The sequence below is a fragment of the Panthera onca genome, chromosome D4 (genome assembly GCF_046562875.1).
Source record: "Panthera onca isolate mPanOnc1 chromosome D4, mPanOnc1 haplotype 2, whole genome shotgun sequence".
Lineage (NCBI taxonomy): Eukaryota > Metazoa > Chordata > Mammalia > Carnivora > Felidae > Panthera > Panthera onca.
The window spans coordinates 61,615,625-61,628,109 of record NC_138351.1 but is presented as its reverse complement, the minus strand read 5'-3'; the positions used below and the strand labels follow the sequence as shown (position 1 = coordinate 61,628,109).

Sequence of the window (12,485 nt, the reverse complement as noted above, 5' to 3'; positions counted from 1 at the left end):
CACCTGGTGCAGGGCGCCTGGGGGGGTGCAGTCGGTGAAGCATCCAACCCTTGGTTCCGGCTCAGGCCATGGTCTCGCCGTTCATGAGTTCGGCCCCGCGTGGGGCTCCGTGCTGACCGCTCGGAGCCTGGAGCCTGCTTCGGATTCTGTGTCTCCCTCCCTGCCCCTCCCCCACTCGTGCTCTGTCTCTCTCAAAAATAAATAAACTTAAAAAACTATACTAAAAAAAAAAAAAAAGAGCACCTGATGCACACGCACTCAGGATATACCGGAAGTAATAGTAGTAAGAAGTAGCAGTTGCTGTGTTGGTGGTGATGTCACATCTCCTAGAATGTTGCACGTAGCACCTGGAACGTCCGCCTCTGCTGTCTCCCTCCCGCCGCGCCCCGCCCCCCCCCCCCCCCCCCCCCCCCCCGTACTTACTCTTCTGTTCGCCCTTCCTGACTCCTGACGCTACCCAGTTATCACCTCCTCCAGGAAGCTGCCTCTGACGCCTCCCTCCCCGTGTTGGAGCCAAACCACTGCCTTCTGCATACTCCCGCAGTTGCCTTGTAGCCCTCGTCACCTTACATTGTCACACTCCGTTCGCATGCCCATCTTCCCTCACGCTGGACCATTCATCCATTCAACAAGTTGATAATGCGCTTATTACACACCAGGCACTATTCTCAGTGTGGGGGATACATTTCACAAAGCAGACAAAACTCTCTGCCCTCACGGGGCTTACCGTAATGAGGAGAGACGGATAAGCAAATCAATGATTTATACAGTCAGATAGAAGATAGATCACATGGAAAAAAAGGAAGAAGACAAGTGGGACGGAGAGTATGTGGGGGTGGGGTGGGGATGTTGCCGTTTTGAGTGGCAGTTGAGACGGTCTCACGGAGAAGACTGTATCTGAGGGAAGATTTAGAAGGTGTGATACAACTGTGTGGACCGGACACCCAGGGGAGAGCCTTCGATGCAGAGGATGACAAGTGCCAAGGCCCTGAGACTTAGCGTGTGTTGTGGGTTGCATTATGCCCCCCTAAAGATATGTTAAGTCGTAACACCCAAGTATCTGTGAATGTGACCTTATTTGGAAATAGGGTCATTGCTGATGTAATTAGTTCAGATGAAGTCACACTGGAGTAGGGTGTGTCCTTAATCTAGTATGACTGATGTCCTTGTAAGAAGAGGAAAAGAGACAGAGTGACAGAGACACATGGAGGGACAGGGGGACACCATGTGACCACAGAGGCAGGTCTATAGGACCAGGAATGCCCAGGATTGCCAGCTGTCACCCAGAAGCTAAGAGACAGGCATGGAAAGATTCTCCCTAGAGCCTTATGAAAGATCATGGCCCTACTGATCCCTTGACTCCAAACTTCTAGCCTCCAGAGTTGGGAGAGAACACATTTCTCTCGTTTCCATCCCCTCAGTTGTGGTAATTTGTTACAACAACCCTGGCAAACAATGCAGCTGTGTGTGAGGAGCAGCGAAGAAGCCGGTGAGGCTGAAGAGGAAGAGAGGGGACGTCAGGGGGAACCTAGAGCCGGGCCACGTGGGGCTTTGATCCCAAGTGAGACGGGGCACTGCGGGGAAGATTGTGAGTCACCGAGTGCCACGGTCTCACGTATCACCTGCTGCTCCATCCTGGTTTCTCTAGCAGCTTGCCCAGTCCACGGCGTGTAGCTGACACGTACTACTGTTCCCTCCTTCCTGTCCCAGCTAGAGGTTCTGGCTTGGAGGCTATGAGATAAATACGTGTGTCATTGATGAGATGAAGGAAGGGTGACTAGGTTCTGGCCACACAGAGGATGCTCTGATAACTATAATATTTGGGTTGATAAAAGAATACGTTTTTCACTTGGGATGCCCGCAGACATTTTTTTTTAACGACAGGACACAGTTTTCGTCTTAAACCCTTAGAGTCATTTGTTTCGTATTTTGATTAAAAAATTGTGCATTGTCAATGCAGGCCCACAAAGTATTGATTTTCAAGACTCTTGTTGTGGCTGATGTGTCCTACAGATAAGCTTCCATTCCTTCTCCATGAGGCTTTCAGCACCGGATCTCGGTAGGCACGTTATTATGGGGAAGCATTGATTTTTGCCCAGGACAGTATGCCTTCTCTTTGAGGAAATGAAAATGATGACAAATGAAAAGCCATTTTTCAAAGCGACTTTGATTCTTGTAGTTTATGATTCAAAAATGAAGGCTGGGAGAAGGGACCCTAATCTTCAGTGCTCATTATTTGGCTCCACAGGTAAAGGGACACATTTGTGCCCAAGGAGCCCTTAGTAGGCCCGCAGGAGTCTGATGGTAGCAACGGCGGCTCTCATTTTCAGAAGCTGTGGTGCAGTTGAGCACACTTGTCTGTTTCACATTTCAGAGCCCTACCAGCCTGCCGGGCAGAGGGTTCACATCCCAGCTCGCGGGTGGCGCACAGGCTCAGAGAAGCAGAGCCTCCTTTTTGTGGTCATACGGCAGGATGCGAGGTGTCTCCAGATTTGATGGACATTCAGATAAGACAAGATGTGTGTCTGAAGGCGGGAGTGGATAGAGAGCCGCACAGTGCTGATGCCACGGTAACAGTACAAGGGCTCAGAACAGGAGGGCAAGGCAGGGCGGGGCCCCTCTGAGGCCTGGGTCTGCAACCAGCTGGGTCATGTCAGCCAACCTCCTCAGCCTCTCTGAGCCTCCAGGTCCCTTCTCTACGTGGCGGGGGGCGGAGGGGGGGAGGTTGCCCCCCATGCTGCCACCTCCCCAGACTGCATTGCACAGGAGATACTAGAGAAAGTGCTTCATAAGTTGTGAAGGGCTCTTCATAAGCCGAAGGTAATTGCTGTGTAGATAAGAGTGTTGATTGTAGAGTCCATAATTTCTGGAAAATTTATAACTATTATATTGGTTTTTTTTTTAAACTGAGCCATTACTGCGTGTGCCTGCCGCTGTGCCTAATGCTCCACACAAGTGATGTTTAATTCTAATTATGAATTATGTCCCTGCGAGGTAGACACTAACGTAAGCACACTCGTTGTGCAGATGAGGAAACTGAGGCTGTGAGACCTACGATAATTCGAGGGTAACGCTGAGGGTCACACCGCTAATAAAGGAGAATTCAAACTGGGCTCTGTATGACTTCAAAAGCTTCTAAGCCTCAACCCGCTCCATTAGAGTGATAATAGGTCCTGAGATGGGCCAGTGCAAGGCCTGATTCCAGATGATGAAAACATCTGTAGGAAGCGTCAGGCCCAAGGTCACCCAGAGCCAGTGGCTCAGAGAGATGTGTTTTGCCACCCGGGTCCAAGGTTTCCTTCTTGCCTCTTCTTCCAAATCATCATCTGCCTTTTTTGTTCCTGCTTGCTCTGGAGGGCCTTTGTTCTCATAGCACTTAAAAATCGAGGGGCACACTGGCAAAGAGGAATTGACAACCAAATGCAATGTGTGAATTAAAAACATTTATTTTTTTAGAATTAAAGAAGACTATAAAAGACATTTTTGGGACAGTTGGGAAGTTTTAAATACAAATCCTATTTTAAGTAGTATTACTTTACGAACATTACATTTTTAGGTGTACCGTGGGGATGCTGTTATGAGGGAGACTATCCTTAGTCCCAGGAGACACATCCCAAAGTGGTCTTACGCTTGCAACCCACACTCAAATAATTTGGGAAGAAACACCAGGGAAAGAGAAAGAAGATGTGGGAAGGTATTAATGATTGGTGAATAGACGAAAAGTATATGGATGTTAATTGTCCTATTCTTTCCAGTTTTCTGTAGCTTTGAACATTTTTAAGTAAAATGTGGCAGTGGAGGGAAAATGATTCCAGGAGCAATCCCACTTGCTGAATGCCTTTTGCGGGCTGGGCTCCAGGCCAGGCACTGGCATGAGCTACCTTATTTGTTTCTCCCAGACTCTCTGTAAAGTAGGTGTTGTTATTTTCTTTTCGCAAATAACCTAACAAAGCTCAGAGAGGGTGAGTGGCCAACACAAGATCACACAGCAGGCGAATGGTGAGCTGCAAGGGAGTGTGAAGGTTTCCAAGCTCCTCCTCCTTCCCCCACCCCATTCTTCCTCTCCTGTCTTTTTCATGATGGGCACGCATATAGAAGAAATTGCTTTTCATATCTCAACAGGAAACTTAAAGGCTTGGTTAAAACAACAACAACAGCACACTCTACGCTGTTAATCAGGACCCTGAATCAGAAGCAAGAGAAACAGGAACTCCAAGTATCAAAAGCTTCCTTCTCTGACCAGAGTCCCCATAGGAAAGAGAGTTCTGGAAAAATAAATGTTGACATTTGACACCACAGGAGCACCAATTTAAAAAGGCACTTTAAACCAAAATTGACTTCACAAAAATCAATATTGAAAAATCAGACTTGGATTCCAATGAAATATCAGTCTCTTGATGTTTATTGACTTGGGTAAATGTTGGCATTTTACTGCCCAGAATTAAAATAATGGAATTTTAGAGCTAGACAAGACTTCTGAGATCATCCTGTTACCTACTAATATCTCTTTCTGGATGCTTCTTAGCTGGACATTGTTTTTATTATGTTTAATTATCCCGTCTTAAACCGTGTTTAATTTTATAAATCTCCCCCAAATCTCGGTCCCATGGGCACAAGTTCTAGTAACTATCTTACTTTCAGAAAGAAGAGCCAGGGCTCTTCTGGCTTAAACTAAAGCTGCCCCTTTAGAGGGGAGGGGACTGGCCTGAGGTTGTGGAGCTGGGGGCAGCCCAGGCTGGAAGCCCAGGCTCACCACTGTACCACACTTGCCCCTCCAGTCCCTCCTCTTCTGTATCCCATCCATTAGGTGGCTGGTAAAGGAGCATGGCTTATTCACTAGAATGTGGTGGCGGCGAGGTGGGAACCATGTTAACTGGATGTCAGCTGGGAGTAAACAGAGAGAGGGAGGGAGGGGAGGAGGGAGGCTCTCTTTGCCTTCAGATGGAAGCATCCTTTGTCATGGTTTTAGGGATAAGACACACAACAGGCCATTAAGTTAGAGATACTATTGTTTCATTCGAACGTGCTTTCATCTGCCTAATTAAATACCACACACAAGCCCCCAACTATTGTGATCAAACATTCCCCACAAAGTCAAGATTACAAGGATGGTGCAAAACTGGTAATTATGCTGTGCCTGGCTCCCCTTCTGAGGGCCCCTGTTATTAAGCCATTTAGAGGGATCTTGTGGAATAAGGGTGGACGCCCTTGGTGAGGTCTGAGACCCGGGAACTGAGGACACAGGATCAGTCTGTCCCGAGGCCTTACTGCCGTGGGGATGCGGGCTCCCGACACGGGTAAAAGGCACACTTCTTAATGATGGCGAGACTGAGAATAACAGCTACTTCTTTGGAGAGGTATTTTTGGAGTCCTTTCTACCTACCCAGCAGTGGGCTGAGCTTTTTACACACCTTTCTCCTTTTAGTCCTCACCAACCACCCAGTGGGATGGGTATCCTTCCATTTTATAGATGTGCAAATCCAGGCTTAGGCTGGTGGGGGGACTTTGGCTTCAGGTTGTATGGGCTGCAGGTAGTGGGCCCAAGCTGGACACCAGTCTCTGGCTGCACGTTCAAGTCTTGCAGGAGATCAGCAGTTCCAGGAAGGTCCCAGCCCCTGTCAGCCATACCCCCCCTCCACCCACATACAGCCTACTGGTTGGCTCGGTTTGCCAAGTACCTTGGCCCCCTCATCCTGGACTCCTAACCAACCCATCTCCCAGCAGCCCACTCACCCCATGGATATCGCTGCTCCTATGCTCAGTCTGTCCCTGCCGTGACGTGAGTGCTTGTTTTACTGAACCTTTTTTGGGGGGTAACGGATGATCTGGGGCTCCCATATTCACCAGAGGAGAGATAATGATTTTGAGGTGATCTAATCAGAGAATGGAAGCCAAAGAAATCCATTTAGGAACCCTAGTTATCTGATTGTGCAAAATAAGCCGGAAAATCCCATCTCCCTTGTCACTCCTGCTGGACCTTGGTATTTTTGCGTGGGCCACAGTGTGTGTCTAATGCACATGCTTTCATTGTGAGTTCAACCAGCACAAGAGTGTAACCATGTCAGAGATCTTAGAGGCCCTTGCGGTCACAAAGAGCGCTGTGTCCCCACCTCTCCCCAAACTGCATTTGTACACCCTCCTCTGGACATCCTCAGTCTCCTTTTTGACTCCCTCACGGAACTTCACACACTACCTTTTACTCTCTGTGCCCTGCTTCCCTCACTCACCTGACGCTCACCTCCCTCAGGGCGGCCTGGGTCTCACCCACCCTGGTGCCCCAGGGCTCGGCCCAGAGCTGTGGCCCCAGACGTGTTTTGGTTCCTTTTGGTTTGCAGCCCAGTTTAGTATTCATTCAGACACACACACCTGACAGCAACCTGCGACCACCCATCCTAAAGAGGATTTATTGTGGTGAGTCGGGAAGTTGTTTAAATGCAACGTGGCACCTGGTGATGATCCTAGGTCCTGTGCACGCTTTCGGAATATGAATGGAGTGTGGTTCCTGGGGAAGGCTGAAATGTGGGTGTTTGAAGTGACACACAGTGCCAGAGGGGCCATGGGGGCCTGGCTCTGCACGTTGAGAGCAGGGAAATTTAAAAAATGCCTAAGTCGGAAACTTCTGTTTGAAAATATGGAAAACGTATTCATACATCAGCACCTCACTTATCCAGAGGGCGTGGGTGTAGCCGCTTCGCCTATCCAGAACCCAGCCTGGAGTCTGCGGGTCTCTGAGCTGCTGGTAGAGAAGACTCTTATTAAGATTCATTCAGTTTATGAATGGGAGCTCTGCTAAGGGCTGTGCTCGTGCCTGGCTGTACTTGTTTTGTTCACCGTTCTCACCAGCATTGTGAAATTTGGTTCCCAGTCGACGGCAAGTCAACCAGCTGGGAGCGGGTGTCAGGTTAATGGAGGCAGGGAGCTAGCGGCAAGAAATGACAGCATGTCACCTGACTCGCAGGGTGAGAGGGGAAAGAAAATGTCAGACGAGGACCTAAAGACTAAAACATTGGGGGAAATTAAGTCGTGGGGCAGGGCACCCTCGCCCCCCTACGCCCTGTGCCTTCGCGGTGAGCTTCACGGGACCTCTGGCGGCTCCACACTCGATTTCATAATCCTCCGTTGGATTTGCTAAGTCACTCAACCTCTCGGAGCCTCTGTTTGCTTCTCTGTAAAATGCAAATAATAACTTATTTGGTTTCTGTATATCAGGCACTGTTCTGAGCTCCTGACCGGTGTCAGTTAATTTAATTCTCACAACTGACTGTGCAGTAGGCATCATTTATTAGCGCCGAGACGTTGAAGCACAGAACGGAGGCAGAGCCGCCCAAGCCCACGGACCTCACGAATGGCAGACCCCCAGGATGCAAAGCCATGGCTGGGCTCCGGCCACATTCCTGACCATGGCTGGTACTCTGGGAGCAAGAATCACCCCTCCTTCACCGAGCTGTTTAGAGGGTTCAACTGCACACGTGTGAAGGCGCCTAGCACGCATCCAGTGGTCTGGATGAAAGTGTCCGGGCAGTGCAGGGTGCTGTTTGTTCAGGAGAGCAGGGGGTGGGCTGTGACTATTCCTGGAGCTCGAGGTTGGAGGGAGGGAAGGGAGATGGGAGGGGCTTGCATATGCCACTTGATTGAGATGCTACTGTATTATTGGGATATTTTTTTCTTTTCTTTTTTAAAATTTTTTATTTTTATTTATTTTTGAGAGACAGAGACAGAGCACCAAGCAGGAGAGGGGGCAGAGAGAGAGGGAGACACAGAATCTGAAGCAGGCTCCAAGGCTCTGAGCTGTCAGCACAGGGCCCGACACGGGCCTCGAACCCATGAACCATGAGATCATGACCTGAGCTGAAGTCGGATGCTTAACCGATGGAGCCACCCAGGCGCCCCTCTTTTCTTTTTTAAGGTTTATTTATGTTGACAGAGAAAGAGAGGGGGGGTGGGAGGGGCAGAGAGAGAGGGAGACAGAGACTCCAAAATGGGCTCTGGGCTGTCAGCACAAAGCCTGACTTGGGGCTCAAACCCATGAACTGTGAGATCGTGACCTGAGCTGAAGTAGGATGCTCAATTGACTGAGCCACCCAGGCGCTCCTACATTTTCTACAAGCATGTGTTACCTTAGCAATTTAAAAAGGTTCTTGGGGGGAAGAGAAAGAATGATAAACGATAAGAATGTGTTTCAAAGCTGCAGGTGTCTACATGTGTATTGCATTTTAAAAATGAGTCTGTCGAAAAATACTTGGAAGTTTGGGCATTAGAAGGTATACGATCGGGTTATCTAGAAATTCACTCGCGTGGAACCGTCGGTGCTGTCTCATGGCTCCACTGTGGATGTTGCGTGTTGCTGCACCCATGGGCTTGCAGTCTTTCCTCGTTTCCTTAGTAATTCTCACACAGGGAGCCGTACTCCGAGCCTCCGAGGGCTGTAACTGTCCTCTCGTCCATCTGCATAGACATCAATGTTGCACGCTGGTGTGTCTGCACCTGCTGGGACCAGCGATCCCAGGCGGTACAGTGTCCCTGCATCTGGAACCTGGTGAGTGAGGCATCAGAAGTGGACCAGACAGCCTCGGGTTGGACTGTGGGACAACCCTGGGAGAGGCTTGTTTTGGGAGAGCAGTCTGTTCTGTTGGGGGGGATCAGGGAAGAGAAGCTGTAAGCTGTTCGGGGCTGAGAGAACAACGTATGCTAAAAGCAGAGAGGAGGTTTATTTGCCTTGAAAGTCTATATCTGGGGAATAGAATCCTGTGTAGAAAGAGTGAGCCCCTGGTCAGCCCTCAGTTGGTGGTGTCATTTCCTGGTAAGTTCTGTATGGCTTATGTTTATATATTTATTCCTCCCTCCCTTCCTTCCTTCTCCTGCTTCTGGCTTACCTGCTTTGTTTTAATCAGGTATGGTAAGATGTGCAGACATGGAAATGACTGTCACAGAGGAAAGAAGTCCCCTAGAAGCAGGAAGCAGGCCACCCCAGGCAGGGCACACAGGGAAGCCCCAGGGATGGTCAGGAAGCAGAGGGAGTGAGGGGAGACGTGGGCAAGAGCCCTAATTGTGGTTTCCATGGGAAGGATCTGGCAAGGCAGGGTAAGCAGCTTAAGATTGACTGGTTTGGATAACTTCCCTGGGCTCTGGGGCTTAGGGCTGCCCTTAGTCATCTGGTACCTGGTTCTAGGGTGACTGGGGCAGGTGGATAGTGGTGGCCCAGAGTCTGAGATGAGAGCCCCCCAAAATGAAGTGGTTGGGGGTGTGGACCCTGGATTGGCTTGCATATAAAAGGCTCACAGACTAGTTGTTTGTTATCTCTGAGAATTGGCTAATCCTGGGAGAGGAGGTCAGCAAGGCTCCATATGTCAAAACTAATCCTACCCTCCCTCCCTCCCTCTCAGCTTTCCTTCCTCACCTCTTTCCTCCTTACTTCCAATGTGAAAACACATCACAAAGTATTTCAAACATGCAGAAAGAAAAAAAATATATAGTGACAATATAGCTTATACCTTCATCTGTGATTGGAAAAGTGTGAATATTTTTCCCCCAGATCTCATCTTTCAAAGCACCAGAACATTGCAGATGCAACTGAAGCCCCCTTCTTCCCCTCTCCTCCCCCTCCCTTCTTCCTTCCACAGAAATAACAACTGTCTGCAAGTTGGTTGTATTTTTCCCATCTCTGTTTTTATATTTTACTACAGATGTACATGTCCATAAACAATATATAGTATTTTTAAAGCTTTATATAAACATCATACTGTACATAACATTCTGCATCCCATTTTGTATACTCCTTTTAGTTTGTCTTTTAATAGGTGGTTTTAATTGGTTTATATTTATTGTGATTGCTGACATATTTCTACCATCTTATTTTGGGTGTTCCTTCTGCCATCCCCTTTTTTTCCTCTGCTGACGTGGTTATACCCTTAACATTTTAGCACACATTCTAAATTATATTTCTTTTTTTCTCCTAAAATCTAAAGTTACACAGTATCTTTCTTCTGTACTAAATCTGGCAAGCATTGTAGCAATGCCTGACAACCCACTAAATACCTGCTCTGTATTTCTTGTTTCCTAGAATTTGGGATCCACTAATTTTTAAAAATTAGTTATTTTTGGCTTTTAGTTAACAATTACATTTGCCAACAAATTTTACCAGTGCCTTCGCTCACCTTTTTTTTTTTTTTTTGTCTTCTCTTTTCTTTCTTTCTTTCTTTTTTTCCCCCTTACATTTCTTCTTCTGGGTTCACTTTTCTGCTTGCTGAATTCACCCTTAAGTAGTACTCAGTGTGTATGGTAGGGGTTAAGGGTGGTCAACTCTCTTAGTATTTGGTGTCTTAAAATGCCTCTGTGTTCCTTGAGTAACTGTGTTCCTCTGTTACTCTTGAGTAACAGTTTAGCAGGGTATAGAATTCTAGACAAATGGTAATTTACCTTCAGAACTTTGTCTTTTGGATCTCTTTTTGTTGACAAGAAGTTTGTTGTCCATCTGGTTATTGATTCATTATGAACTGTCTTTGGCAGCTCTTAAGAGCTATGCCTGGAACCAGCTTACTGTCACTTCTATTGTATTTTTTTTTTTGGCCAAATCAAGTCATGAGGCCAACTCAGATTCAAGAAATGGGAAAGTAGATTCCACCTTCTGATGGGGAGAGCTGCAAAGTCATATGACAAAGGCCCTGGGTACAGAAAGGACTGAATAACTAGGGCCATTTTTGCATTCAATTCGTCATTCTGTTCTCCTTCCTTGTCTTGCCACCCACAAGCATGCAGCTTCGTGTGGCCTGCAGTGCCAGGCAGCAGTTGGTAGAACTTTGTTCCAGCTTTTCTTATGAGTAGCAGAAGCTGTTCCCTACCTGCTTTGCTTTAAATAGTGAGCTTGGCTCTGGTTCCCCTTTGCATTGAATGTGGCTCTGCCCCTGCATTTTCTGGGGATTCTATGAGTCTCTGCTGTCCTGGAGAATTCTCACTGCCAGGGACCTTTGGCTGTTTTGCACCCAGGGCCCATCAAGCCCACCAAACCCACAGCTTCCTCTTTGCTTACCATGTTGTGGGGCTTTTTTCTTTCTTCTTTGAGAATTGTATCTTATTTTCGAGTAATTTATATCTTCAGATTTTCTATTTTTGCATTTCAGCTATCATCGCTATGTGTTTGGTATGATGGGGAGGAAGGGATTTCAAGATGTGAATTTAATTTGTGATACCACCTTGGCTGGGATTCCTGTGTTTACTTTCTTCATAAAACTGAGCTTGTCACATTCTTCAGGAAACAGATGAGGTTGTGACAGCTACATCAGAATGTACATAATTGTGGCAGTGAGAACAAAAGCTCAGACTCTCAGGGTTAGAAGGGGCCTTCCAGTGCTGTAATCTCTTCTATACCCATCCCACAGCAGGGACATCTGATGCCTGGACACCTCTGGGGATGGCTGGCCTGCCGCCTCTTCATCCCATGCCTAAATAGCCCTCGTTTTTAAAAAGTTGTTCTTTTTCAGCTGATATCTGCCTCCTTATAGATTCTCTTACCCATCCCCCACCCTCACCCCACGTAGTTCTGTTTTTATTCTCTGGAATGAAACGAACCACATCTGTGCTTTCTGCCTTTGAGAATCCATCAGAGTGTGGAGGCCATGACCAGGCCCCAAGTGAGCTCTCCTCCCGGCTGACCGGCTCCCAGTTCTGCAGCCTGAACTCATGGGGTCTGATGGCCCATCCTCTCCCCACATGGCTTTCTCTATGGACACTATGTATTTTCCCCTGTCTCTTAGGCAGGTCCTGGATGGAGCCTCAACGGTGGATTTAGGCACAGCAACCAGAAATTGAGCAGGTCTGCTTCTTGCCTCCGTGATTCTGGGACCCATTCTCCTATAGGTGCACCTGTGAGCTATGTCATGAGGTGGACTCTCATGGCTCCTCGGTCAACCATCATTCAATTCATTCATTTGTTCGTTTAGATCTTGAGTGCACCAGAGATGTGGTGGTAAACAAGACTGCCATGAAACTTGGGGTCTAGCGTAGGGAACAGATACAGTGTGACCATGAGCATGAGGGTTAGGTACATGGTGAAATGAGCATATATAAAGGGGGACCTCACCAGGTTTGGGAGGAAGCGATGTGTGCTCTGAGAGCACTTCCTCATTTTTTTAATATTTCCAAACTCAGGATTCTCGGGAGAGGAAATTGCCTTGCCAGCCCACTGTTCCTTGACCCACGAGGTGATAGGTCAGTGGCTAGCCTATGGCTTGGGTTTACGTACCTTGTCCAATTAACTCTGCCTGGGATGTTCAGCATCTTTGCACAGCATCCATCTGTCCATTCATTGGGCACACTAGGGATGCAGTGAAGGAATCCATGGCAAGCATCATTGCTGAGGAAGCTCATATAGGAATCACATAGGTCAGGGATGGGTGGGCGTGATAGTAGGTATGGTGGGCATGTAGTGGAAGGAACACGGTGCACAGAGAGACTGTGGCTGGAGCTTGGGGTGTGAGGGCGAGCATGGG

The 12,485-nt window shown here is 47.9% G+C and overlaps 1 protein-coding gene and 1 long non-coding RNA gene across 2 annotated transcripts in view; both read left to right on the top strand.

Annotated features, from left to right (window-relative positions):
- The window catches only part of GABBR2 (gamma-aminobutyric acid type B receptor subunit 2), a 347,631-nt gene that overhangs the window by 71,009 nt on the left and 264,137 nt on the right, over positions 1–12,485 (top strand). The window lies entirely within an intron of this gene.
- On the top strand, positions 1,115–4,384 carry LOC132663165 (uncharacterized). The gene is made up of 3 exons (XR_013551584.2): positions 1,115–2,059; positions 2,375–2,570; positions 4,123–4,384. It is a non-coding gene; the product is annotated as an uncharacterized LOC132663165 (long non-coding RNA).